Source organism: Epinephelus moara, chromosome 6, assembly GCF_006386435.1.
Source record: "Epinephelus moara isolate mb chromosome 6, YSFRI_EMoa_1.0, whole genome shotgun sequence".
Lineage (NCBI taxonomy): Eukaryota > Metazoa > Chordata > Actinopteri > Perciformes > Serranidae > Epinephelus > Epinephelus moara.
The window spans coordinates 6,684,337-6,696,738 of NC_065511.1; the positions used below are offsets into that span (position 1 = coordinate 6,684,337).

General features: G+C 38.5%; 1 protein-coding gene and 1 long non-coding RNA gene across 2 annotated transcripts in view; both read left to right on the plus strand.

Annotated features, from left to right (window-relative positions):
* tsnare1 (T-SNARE Domain Containing 1) overlaps nt 1–12,402 on the plus strand; it is a 1,274,638-nt gene that overhangs the window by 99,818 nt on the left and 1,162,418 nt on the right. The window lies entirely within an intron of this gene.
* Nucleotides 1–12,402, plus strand: part of LOC126392372 (uncharacterized) — a 197,002-nt gene that overhangs the window by 3,038 nt on the left and 181,562 nt on the right. The window lies entirely within an intron of this gene.

Genomic DNA, 12,402 nt, shown 5'->3' on the forward strand with positions numbered 1-12,402 from the left:
AATCAGAAAACATTTTATTATAGCTAAGTGAAAATTCATTTTGTGTTCTGATTAAATGCAGGCATACCCTACAACTTAATACAATGCACATCACATAGTATCACTGCTCTTTGACCTGACCTGAATGTTTTTTGTTGTTGTTTCTCAGTTTCAGTTATATATTGGGGGGACAATTTGGGCACTGGGGGGGGGGTAAAGCAATATTTCCGTGGAAACAGTTGACGATGTGTTTTTTAAACATTTTGAGTGATAAAATACAACACATCTTCTTTGTAATGTCCATGTTGTCTCCACATTAGGACTTCGCTCATGAACACACAATGAAGTAAGAACGACTTCCCGACATGTGAAATCGGACCATCCGAGGAGCACATGAATGATACTTGGTGGTTTACGTATGACGAAAACACGTTGGGGCGAGCCCTCCTGGAACCCATAGAGATTGCATTGGAGTGCCTGCATTTAGAAAAAAAAAAGCATTTTACATGGGAGTCTATGAGAGTGAGTCGGGGCGATTTCCAGCCAGGCTGATAACGCCCCAAAGGGTCGGAACGTGACTTCACACTGCATCTGATTGGATATTCAGAGGCAGGACGAGCTGTTTCAAGTGAAAATTATCAGAATAATTAATATATTGTGTGTATATATGACAATAATGATGATGATAATCATACATTTATTATCATCATCTTTCTTTTCTTTTGTGGCTCAAGGAGGGGCGGCGCCCTATCGCCCTCTATTGGCCAGCCGCCCCTGCCGGTGTATCCCTCCACGCAGGGCGTAAACACACTATACTTCCATGTATGAAACTTCTTCTTAAACGACTAAAAAGGACTCTCGTTTTTTGAATTAATGTTTAAACATGTTTATTTTAAATGCAAGTGCAGAAATACCAGCTTCAGGGTTTCTGTAACGTTTATTTGTTCACTTTTACCGAGTAGGGTACTGACCCCCTATAAGCGCAATGCTAACCGCTGAGACCTAGCCACTGGACGTACAGACATAAAAAAGATATTGATCATGTTGTCTCAATATGAAAATGATAGAGAAAGGGCATAACTCCCAAATCGTCGGAGTATTCCTTTAAAGTAAAGTCAAGTAGTCGAGAGGAAGTCCATCAGACTAATGCAGAAATTAAACCTGCGAAAATACATCTAAAAATCTCTTTAGATCTGTGCAGAGAAGGGTGACATGGGTAACTGAAGATCACAGAGGCTTGCAGAGCTGTCACCCTCCAGATCTCCACATTGCATGGTGCAGCCCTGCATGTCAAACAGCAGATTGTTTGAACTAATTTCCTGTATGATGACAGGTACATACTACATAAAAATCAGACCGATCTTGAGCCTGCTTCCCCCTACTGACAATCGTCAGCCAAGCCCTGATTTTTTGTAGGTTCTAAAGATCGTCTTGTGAGATTTTTCTGTGGTGTGGGGTATTTTGAGGGTATTTTTTTTCCCAAATCTGAGTAAAAGTCCATCCAGTCCACATTGATTTCAAATTGCAAGTATCAAACAATTTGATATACATTTGTGATCCGATACCCTGTGGTATAGAGGGAACCCAAAGGGGGTAGCGGTCCTGCAGGTTTCGAAGGGTTTTAATGCAGTATCGACTGGGATTTGACTCAGAACAGTGTCAGGCTTGTTACACTAAAAATGTAGTAAATTACTAATTACTCGTTACTCTTTTCAAAAGTAAAAATATACCTTACTTATTACTCCTTGCCAACAATAATTTATTACATTACTCATTATATTACTTTCCCGTTACATCCCATGAACTTGGTAATTGCATATCTCCCCAAATTTAAGATAAGTGTGCCTCTGTGTGAATGTCAGGGTAATCGCCAGTAAGCGTAGCTAATGCTAGATAGCGTGCAAATGATCTTTTTTTTTTTTTTTTTTTTTTTACCTCGGGGTCTTCATTCACCACATATCCATCCACAGCCTAGTTACTTCTTTGTATCCTGCAGCTGTCCACATTAATTTTAAAAGAGACTGTATGCAAACTGTAGATTTCCCGTGAAAACGGAAGTGTAATTTGAAAACAATGCATGTAACAGGCAGAAGTTGACACGGCGTCACAGAACGTCAGCAACCAATGCACCCAGGGTACCTTGCACGTCACATCTTGTCCATGCCCAAGCGTTGATATGTGACGAGGTCGGAGTGGGAATTTGTGCTGGTGAGCTCACACAAAGCAAAATAACAAGAAAACCTCCTCACACACAGTGGTCACCGAAGGACATAAAAGTTAATTAAGTAACAATAAGTAAAACCACCATTCCTCTGTCCCTGTTTTTGACCACTTTTAGCAGCAGAACAAGATGTGAACTCAAGATGAGCATATTATCACCTTGTAAAGCAGTTGTGGTAAACATGTTAATAGTCGCCTATTTCCACATCTGTCAGACATGGAGTCATGTCTCTGGACACCTGATAATACTGCAGTTCCTATCTGATGATATAACCGAATTACACTGCTACAGTTAATCCTGGAAATGCTTTTCTGATTGCTACAATGCTACAATGTTTACACAGTCAGGATCAAACTTTAGTTAGTTAATATAGCCAAGCTGTGTGTACATAATTTGGTTAGCCGGGGTGTAAGCACACAATCAAACACTCCAATATTCACTCTCCTTTTAGCTCTGGTTTGGTCTTCACTAACTCCTGAGAAAAATATCTGTCTCTTTAGCTGCTTAAATGATCCACTGTGTTCCCCAGCTGGTCTCTAACTGTGTTTGTCTGCTGTTTGGTGCTGGACAGGGACTGTACAGTGGCTTTATCAGAGCTTCTCTCACTGAAAACAGCTGCCTGCTGTTGCTGCTGGAAATGAGGTGGGTGAGAGCAGTAAACGGAGGGGAATTACAGAAATGGTAATTCTGAGTGGGTTTGTCACTGTAAGTGACACCTTTCACATGACACTCATTTCATCCATTGTTAATATAAAAATATGTATGTATATGTAAACAAAAACAGCCACACCTGTGTACATCTGCTCTAGTGCAAAGAGGAATGTGCCACATTATATAGGCTACCATTCAATCTGTAGTATGTGTTTTTGATAGTTTGTGGTTTGCTTGTGTAAGCTGGGCAGAGCTCATCAGGGTGAGTTTGTGTTACTGAGCCAGAGTCCTAAACTGTGCCCCATTTCAGGGTGTCCTTTGAAAGACCCAGCCTGTGATGGTGTAGCCCTCAGGGGACTGAGGCTAATAGCTGAACCTGCACCTCTTCCCCAGATGAGATGTCATCACCAGGTCCTGCCCCTCAGTATGCCCCCACAGAGGCTGTGCTCGTTATTCACTGTGAGGCAGAAGGGCCTGATGCTGAAGTTAGCCACATAAGGAAAGTGAAAGTGGCACCTGGCTGTGGAGACACACAGGGGAATCCCATATATTATAATTAAAGAATTGTAATTGTAAAAAATGTTTTGTAGCTTCTATATAGTAATAACTCTGAACAGCTTTGTGCAGTTTGGCTGCAAAACACACAGCTGCGAGGATAAACAGAGATAAAGAGCTAAATCACATCTTGTAGAAATACTTTGAGTAGTCACCAAAGGCATTCTCCTGGGAAATACATGAGAGAGATACATTTATCTCAAGGTAACCGTCTCTGCCCACAGCCCTTATTGTGGAAGTGTAGCACACTTTTTTCCCCCTGTTGTTTTCTTAGAACCAGTCTGGGTGCTGACAGGTTGTACTGGGTCATCCAGCAGACTGAGGCTACATCCACACTAATTTTTTGTTTTAAAAATGTTAACTATTGCTAAACTAATGCCTAGCACCCACACTACTCTGGTGTTTTGGAACCCCAGAAACGGAGACCTTTGGAAACGTTGCTGATCCTGTTTTGGTTTGAAAACTGCGGGGCTGCGTTTTTGTCTGGACGTGTGGAAACTGAGACTTTTGGAAATTATGACATATACAGGGTAGGACAGGGAACAGAATTTGGCCCTGGCAATTCTTCTCTGAACTGGCCCCATCGCCACCATCCGTTAACTGTCACTTCATGAGCTATCCTTGCATAAGCTGTATCACCTGCTGAGGTTGTCATATTGCTTGCCCTCAGCAGTGGGTAGCAACCTCCTGTTCATGCCCCTTGCCTGTAACATTGGTGCGCTGATATCAGCCTGTGGCTGATCATCTGTCCACTCCTTCCTCCTCTTTATTTGGTGCCTTTGCCATACTTTTGTTATTATTATTAGCACTGCTGCTAAGATTACAAACACTTTGCAGCATCAGTCTTGACTACTTCTTTATTTGGTCTCTGACCTTTTCTGCTCCACATTTCTATTTTCATTCCACGTACTCCGCACTCTCTGGGCCTTTCCCAAACCACCCCCTACACCCTCCCCCTATCTACCAACTAGTGAGGAGTGGAAGTGGGTTATGAACTGTGTTCCTCATGGAAGAATCTATCTATCTATCTATCTATCTATCTATCTATCTATCTATCTATCTATCTATCTATCTATCTAGGTGACTACAAACAGAGTGACACTCTATGGGGTGCCGTTTGTAAAGTGGCTCACGCTGAAAATAACATCTACATTTTTCTACATTTAGCTTCAAACAATGTTTAAAAAGGTGTGAATTTTTTAACGTCACCTTTTACCACATTTACAGCAACATTTGTTTATTAGATTTAACTATTTAATATACTTAGAAATATATTAAATAGTTAAATCTAAATCTAAATCTAAATCTAAATGCTAAATCTAAATCTAAATCTAAATCTAAATGTTAAATGTTAAATCTAAATGTTCTGGGTGAAACTAAATATTTAGCTAATATGCAAATTCACACTGCTGGTCACCGGAAGTACCAAATTAAAAGCTTGAGATAGTCAGACTGTGTTTATAGAATCAAATAACAAATTAAAACCAACTTATCGGGGGAAATGAACACTTGAACATACATTAGCGTGATAATAACTACCTAAAATAACAAAAAACATGTTTGGAGAAATTTTATTTGACGTGTACTTGGAGTTGTTAGTGTCCCTTTGGAGGGAATCGCCTTGTTGTTTACAAATATTTCCAGGTAGAAAACCAGCAGACTTTAGTTACATATATATATGAATATCTCACATTTTTCACGCCACTGTATCACCGTTTAGACTAATCTGATGTTGGTAAAGTCTATAAACACAATGATTGAACAAACATTACTATTTCTGTGTGCACGTTTTGTAAATAACATGGTTATCGTAGATTAGCTGGGCTAACCGTTAGCTGTTAGCCCCGTTAGCGGTGTCTGTAATGACTCATTAACTCTAAACGGTCCGTGAAAAAAATATTTTTTTCTTGTCGCTTTCTGACACCAGAAGTCACTGACCAAGCACCGGTTTTTGAGACTGGGTTGATGTTGCAGCTTGTTTCTTTCCTGGTTTCTTTATGCATTGTGGTGCTGTTGGGCTATCCTCTGAAGAGGGTTTCTCTGAGTTCTCATCACAACACACAACTCTGATTACTTGGGCAATTTCCACAGACAATTTTTGAAAACACAATTCCAAAGAACCTACAGGCAGGCCCTCTGGGATTCTGCTTTTAAAGGGAAAATCCACCATAAAACAGAATTCACATTGTGCTGTTCTAGTGACCTTGGACAGTTGAAGACAGATGAATTAGAGTTTTTCTCAGTTGCTTTAGTGCATTTCTCTGGTTTCTCATAACTGTTAGTTCAACCTCCACAACATTTAGTCATTTGTGCACATCATAATAGCAGTTTCTCATTCCTTCCAACAAATTGGAAATGCTTTTGGACATGCATCAATTGCTTTCATACAATTCTCTGCTGTTTTGTTATTTGTTATTTTATACATTTCTTTATCATTGTTTCCTGAAAATGTCTCCTAAATTGAACAATTTCTCTCAGGTGAACCTCAGCTTTCACTGATGAGGAGGAGTGTGTGAAGCATTAGTTGTAACCAATGATAAGCCACTTCTCCACAGTCACTCAAAGCTGAATCCCATGAACCTTCACCTGGCAAACATATATGAACCGAGCAGGACATAGTGTGTACCATTTCTACAATACTGTGACACAGAATGGAAGGTCAACGTTGTGGAAGAGGGGTGAGGATGCAGGGAGGAAGGGGACAAAACAGGGGAAGAGGAAGAAGAGGCCAAGTATATAGGCGGATTCCTGATGAAATTAAGCTACAATTGTGGACCATGTTGTCAATCACGGCCTCACAGTGGCTGAGGCTGGTCGAAGGGTGCAGCCAAATGTTGGGAGAACCACTGTAAATTCAAGTATTCAAACATTTCGTCGGGAGAACAGGTGTGTATATTGGACAGTAATTCAGCACTAAACAATCTGCACTACTGTCATTGTGTCATACGTAAGTAATAATTAAGTGTGTATTTTTCTTTTGCACAATGCTGTGAACAAATTAGAATTGTAGTAAAAATGTGAAACATACATATTCAGTGTCTTGTATACTTTGTTACCTCACTAAATACAGTAATATATAACTTAACTGTATTTTTCAAATGGCTGTGCAAATAGTGCTGTCTTGAGTATTTTCAGGCAGTGTCACCAAGATCTGACTTTTTTGCATTGGAAAACACTTACAGAGTAAAGTGTCATAATGAAAACATGACAAAGCCATTTGACTCTCTTGTTCATAAACAATGGTGTCAGGACTTTTCATTTTGATGACACTGACACTTTCATTGACATGAATACTTGATTTTGAGGAATGAACCATCCGTTTTGAGCAAGTGACACAGTTTTGCAGGTTATCAACTAGGCTTTGCAGTTTGCACTAATTGTTTTGAGAAATGCACTACCTCTTGTGGAAATGTTAATACTGATGTGAGAAATGCACCAAAGCCATTGAGAAAAACTGTAATTAAAAAGGCCTATACCTCAAGCAATAATTGTGTCATAGTAATAAATAGCCTATGGTAATGATTTTTAATTTTTTTCTTAACTTCAGATATTTGGCCTTGGGGTATTCCATTACTGACTTGCCTTGTCCTGCTGGGAGTAACCTCAGTTTAAGATGCAGTTTTAGACACCAGCAATGCCATCAACAACCCAGTGATTCAGAATTGCATCCCAAAGCCAAAAAGGGCAGGCTGGAAAAAAGAGTGTGTTAATGTGAAAGAGGCAGGGTTATTAATTAAGAGTGACATCATCAGAGCCAATAATGAAATTGTCTACTTCATATGAGATTAAACAGTGATAATAATTACCTGTGGGAAGGTTCTGTTAGTCATATTCATTGGAGTGTAATGTAAACAATAGCCTGTAATCTTATTAGATTAGATTTAAAATCCCCAGAAACAATTTCCAAAATATTAATTAGGCCAAGGCCTAATAAAAGTTTGGGCATTATTATATTTGAAATAAGTAGGAGTGAGTATTTTTTGCTATTTATTTGGAAAATGAATAAACTACTCTGAATATGTCACATAAAACACGTTAAAGTAATGCCAGATTGTTTCTGCTACCAAAATAAAGAATAGAAAAGTAGCGCAGTTAACGAATGGAGAGGTCTATCTGGCCAAAATATTGCATTATAATAACAGGATCGAATTAACAGAGTGTGGATTATTTTTTATAATAAAAACTGATCTTTTTTTCCATCACACAGGTGTCTCATGTTAATTTGAGCTACAGTGATGAAAATGTGTGAAAATACCCACACTACCCACATTTTGCATAAGTTTACATGAAGCTAAAATCATTATCATGTGTTTAGTGTTGTAAATGATTTCTCTGTTAGTTAGAAGAGCTGTTTTAAAACCAGAGTGGAAATAGAAACGCTGGAACAATGAAATGATTCTACTGATGTCAAACAATATATAGACCTACTCTTTTTTTTATTGGTCACTCTTGACTTTTATCCATGTCACGATACTTTTTTCATCAGTAATCTGAAGTTAACCTGCTCCTGAGCAGGCTTACTGTTCAGCATAAATCACCACTGTGATTTCTCTCAGTATAATGTAAACCAGCTTCACAGGAGTGAAAACCCAGGGTTAATCATTAAGTTACCTTGCTAACCCCCCTCCCGGACATCTGGGAGACATGGAGAACATGCAAAACAGGCATACCTTCTCCATCCAGAAGAAAAAGTCCCATGCCAAACAGTTTGAAATAGACTATTTGCAAGAGGGAGGGAAGAAAGTGGATGAAATATGACTTTTAAGTGTTTTTTTCTCACCACAGATTTGACCTCAGATTTTGTATGGTTGAATACAGTTGATAATATTAATGAACTGAATAAATATCTTCAGTCATGGGGCATCCACTATCATCCACATCATCTGGTAGAGCAGGCCCCCCATGTAGAAAGACTGTATCCTTGCCCCAGCGGCCACTAGCTCAGTGCCAAAAAAAAAAAGTAATGTTCATCGTTGTTATTCGTCTTTAACCATGTTAAAGTTACTTCTGTCGCCAGTCATACGTTCATGTTATTAATAAGATTAAAGGTCCAATCAGTGAAAATAAATAAATAAAAATAGCTATGGAAACATGTTCTCGTTTTAGGTTGATTAATTCAGGTCTTGGTGGATTGATTCACTAGACAAATAGGTTTATATGTATTTATTGTATTTCTTTTTGGCTTTTTGAAAGATTTGTTTCCATTGGTAATGTCTGTAAACACTGGAGTAAAATATACCTATATTCTTATTTATGATGGGTCGAGACTGACAGCTTATTTTTCATCTACAGATCACACTGCGATAGAATGTTTTTAGATCTACCCAACATTGATATTGTCAAGAATTACAGATTGGGGGTTTAAAATGCAGATATTTGCAGGTATTTTCTTTCCCACCTGACACTCACAGCCACCACAGACAAGCACCATTGCCTACATACCTTTGCCACGGCCCACATAACAAAATTATACAAGTAGCCAATGAATACAGTTGTAAATAAATTAATTAAACAATCTGGCTCAGGCAGAACCCGTATCAGCTATTTTACTTTTGTGAAATTTAAAACGAATAGGACCCTAAAAAATGCTCTGCCCCCACGTGGTGAAACTTTATCTCCACCCCTGGGGGTGAGTGAAGATCGTGAATATGAACATGAGGCGGCACAACAAAAGATAGCTGTTGCTGCTGCGAAGCTGAAGGACCAGCGTTCTAAAAGTAATGGAAGTAACTGATGGCTTGTTTGAAAATGTACTTAAGTATTTGATTACTCAAACAGCAAACTAACACGTTAGGTTACTCGTTATGGCAAAAAGTAATCAAAGTACTCTGCAATGCGTTATACCCAACTCTGATCATCACATTCATTTAGTTGTATGTTAATAGTTATCAGATATGTGTGTAGTCAATAATCTAATAAAGCTTTTCATTTAACATTTGATTAAGTGGTTTGTGTGTATGAAACATTATGTCACTGTACACTTTTGCTACTTTGTCTGGAACTCAAAAGCAACTTTCAGAATTGAGACTAATTCATTAATTGGCTATCTATTTCTCTTTTTGAAGGGTGGCACCCTGAGGTGGATTTAATGTAAGTTAAATTTTGTTATTTAAATGAAAAGTGAGGATTTCTGAGAGCCGAAGTTGAGTGCAATCACTCTCCTTTGTCATTTGTGAACCCTAATGTGTTTATGATGCATATTTTTGGAGCCACTTGAGGCTTATGAATTACTGTTACATATTCTGGTATCATTTAATGCATTTGTGCTAAGGTGACCGATCTTTTTGTGCATGTACAGCAGTTCAGGCTTTAGTATTTATGTTGTTTACTTTATGAATACAATACCTAGCCTTTTCACACCATAATCACACTTTCACAGAAAAGTAATGAATTTGGCAAAGGGAAGAGGACAGGGGGATCTCTGGGCCCTGTGCATAATAAGCAGTCTCATAGGGTCCCTTCCCCTCTTAATACAATCAATTCTCACACATTTACATACAGTGGGGGAAGAAAAGTACTCAATGCATCAACATTTGTTTTCATTAAACATATTTCCAATGCAGCTATTCACATGAAATTTACACCAGACATCTTAATAAAACTATATAGATAAAGAAATCATAACATTACAATGCATAGAAACAGAGGAAATCAATCTCTCACAGTGATCAGATGAGATTTTGGTCCATTCTTCCACATGGATAATCTTTAAATCTAGAAGATTCTGAGGGGCCTGCTGGTGAATCTGGATCTTCAGGTTCCTCCACAAATGTTCTATCAAGTTTTTGTCAGGTGATTGACTGGGTCAATTAAACACCTTTATGTTCCTCCTTTGGAACCAGTTGAGAGCAGTTTGTTTTGGATTGTTATCCTGCTGGAGTGTCAATCTGCATCTCATCCTGACTGTCCAGACAGATGCAACAAAATCTTCTCAGGACTTATATTGCATGGCTCCATTCATCTTCCCTTTGATAATTTGGATTATGTTGGTACCATGAGAAGAGAAACAGTCCCATACCATGATGCCTCCACCTCCAAACCACACTGTAGGTGTGTTTTTTTTCTAAGGTCATATGCAGAACTATTTCTCCTGCAAACATGGTATATTGTATTTTTGCCCAAAAGCTTGTTTTAAGTTTGCTACACCAGTAGATCGCTGGTCCATTCTGAACAGACTGCAAGTGACTCTGTGAGTTTTTAAAAAACAGTCTTTATTTTAAATTCCAGTGAATTTCTAACAGAGGTTTTACTTTGAAGTGCTGTTTCCTGCTGTAGAGTGACTAACCGACCGCTACTTGAGAGCTTGACAGCAAATTAGCTCAACGACATGGCCAAACGCGAGTATGACCCTGAATGTATTAAACTGTGTGGACCTTGAACTAATAACTAAGGAGAAATCTGGACCAGTTGGGAACCACTGTGCTACACAACATTTGGAGAAACCTGTAAATTACTGGAAGAACATAGTGTGGCCGAATTAGACAAAACATCAACAAAAAATACTTTTCTGCAAAATAGTATGATTTGTTATGTTTGGAGGAGAAATGGCTCTGCTAATGACCTTACAAACATCATGTCTAAGGTGCAGTTTGGAGGTGGAGGCATCTTGGTATGGGACTGTTTCTCTTCTCATGGTTCCAGCAGAATCCAAATTAATCAAAGGGAAGATGAATGGAGCCATGTAAGAGTTCCTTGAGAAAAATCTGTTGCATCCACCAGGACGGTGAGGATGAGACGCAGGTGGACCAAAAACTACTGAAAGGAGACTCTCAGCTGGTTCCAGAGGAGGAACATAAAGGTATTTGAATGGCCCAGTTAATCACCAGACTTAAACCTGATAGAACATTGGTGGAAGAAGCTGAAGATTATGCAATCACCAGCAGACCCCTCAGAATCTCTTATATTTAAAGACTAACTGTGTGGACGAATGGACCAAAATCCGACCTGAACACTGTGAGAGATTAATTTCTTCATATAGGATGCATCTTGAAAGCTGGCATTGCAAACAAAAGCTTCTCCACCAATTATGAATACATTTCAGTTGGCGTGTTCAATACTTTTTTCCTGTGTTATTCCACTTTACTGCAAGTAACTTTGTATATAGATTGTAATGTTATGATGTCTGTATCTGTATAGTTTAATTGAGTTAATATCAATGCCTGGTGTAAATTTCATTGGAAATATGACACATTGAATACTGATTCCCCCCACTGTATAAGTAAATAGATCTGTATTGATTATTAGGGTAATCAGTAATGAACTGTTAGTACCACGTCCAAGTGTTTGTATTTTAGTTTGAACGATCTGTAATGTTCTGCCTTCTTTTCTCAACATATTGTACAAGAATAGCCAAAACAATGTTTCACCTCTCACCCTACTGCACACAGATTTATACAGCTTGTTTTGTGTAGGCCGACCTAATGTAACAATGGCAACCAGACCTGGCGCCTAATTAGGTCCTGCGTTTATTTGTCAAAACCTGTAACCACATCTGGGTAGTAAAAGGGACTCAGCGTTTCATTGGGGCTTGGCTTTATATTGAAGTTTTACAGCAGCCATAAATTTGAACATTTTGGTGTCATCTCTGTATGCTGAGCTACTGACTCTATCAAATACATGACGCGTGAATTCAACAGACCTCAAGCTCAAAAAGGAACTGTTTGACTGTACCCCAATGTACCCCAACTTGCAAACTTAACTTAAAAACTCTTTTGGAAACAGCTTATACTCAAAACTTTAAGTTTAGTACAATACAATAACATAAACATTTTGAGTACACTAGACTCAAAAATAAATGTGTCACATGACCCTTGTTAGACAGGGACTTTATGTCAGTTTAACATAGCTTTTTTTTTTCGTGTTTGAGCATTTACTTCTATGTTATATGAACATAAAGCATTAAGTACACATTTTAAGGCTTTTTTCTTTTTAAGTTAGTTGAACAAAGAAAATATTCTGTGGCAAGCTTAGGTTTCTCAAAAGTTAGAATAAGGCAA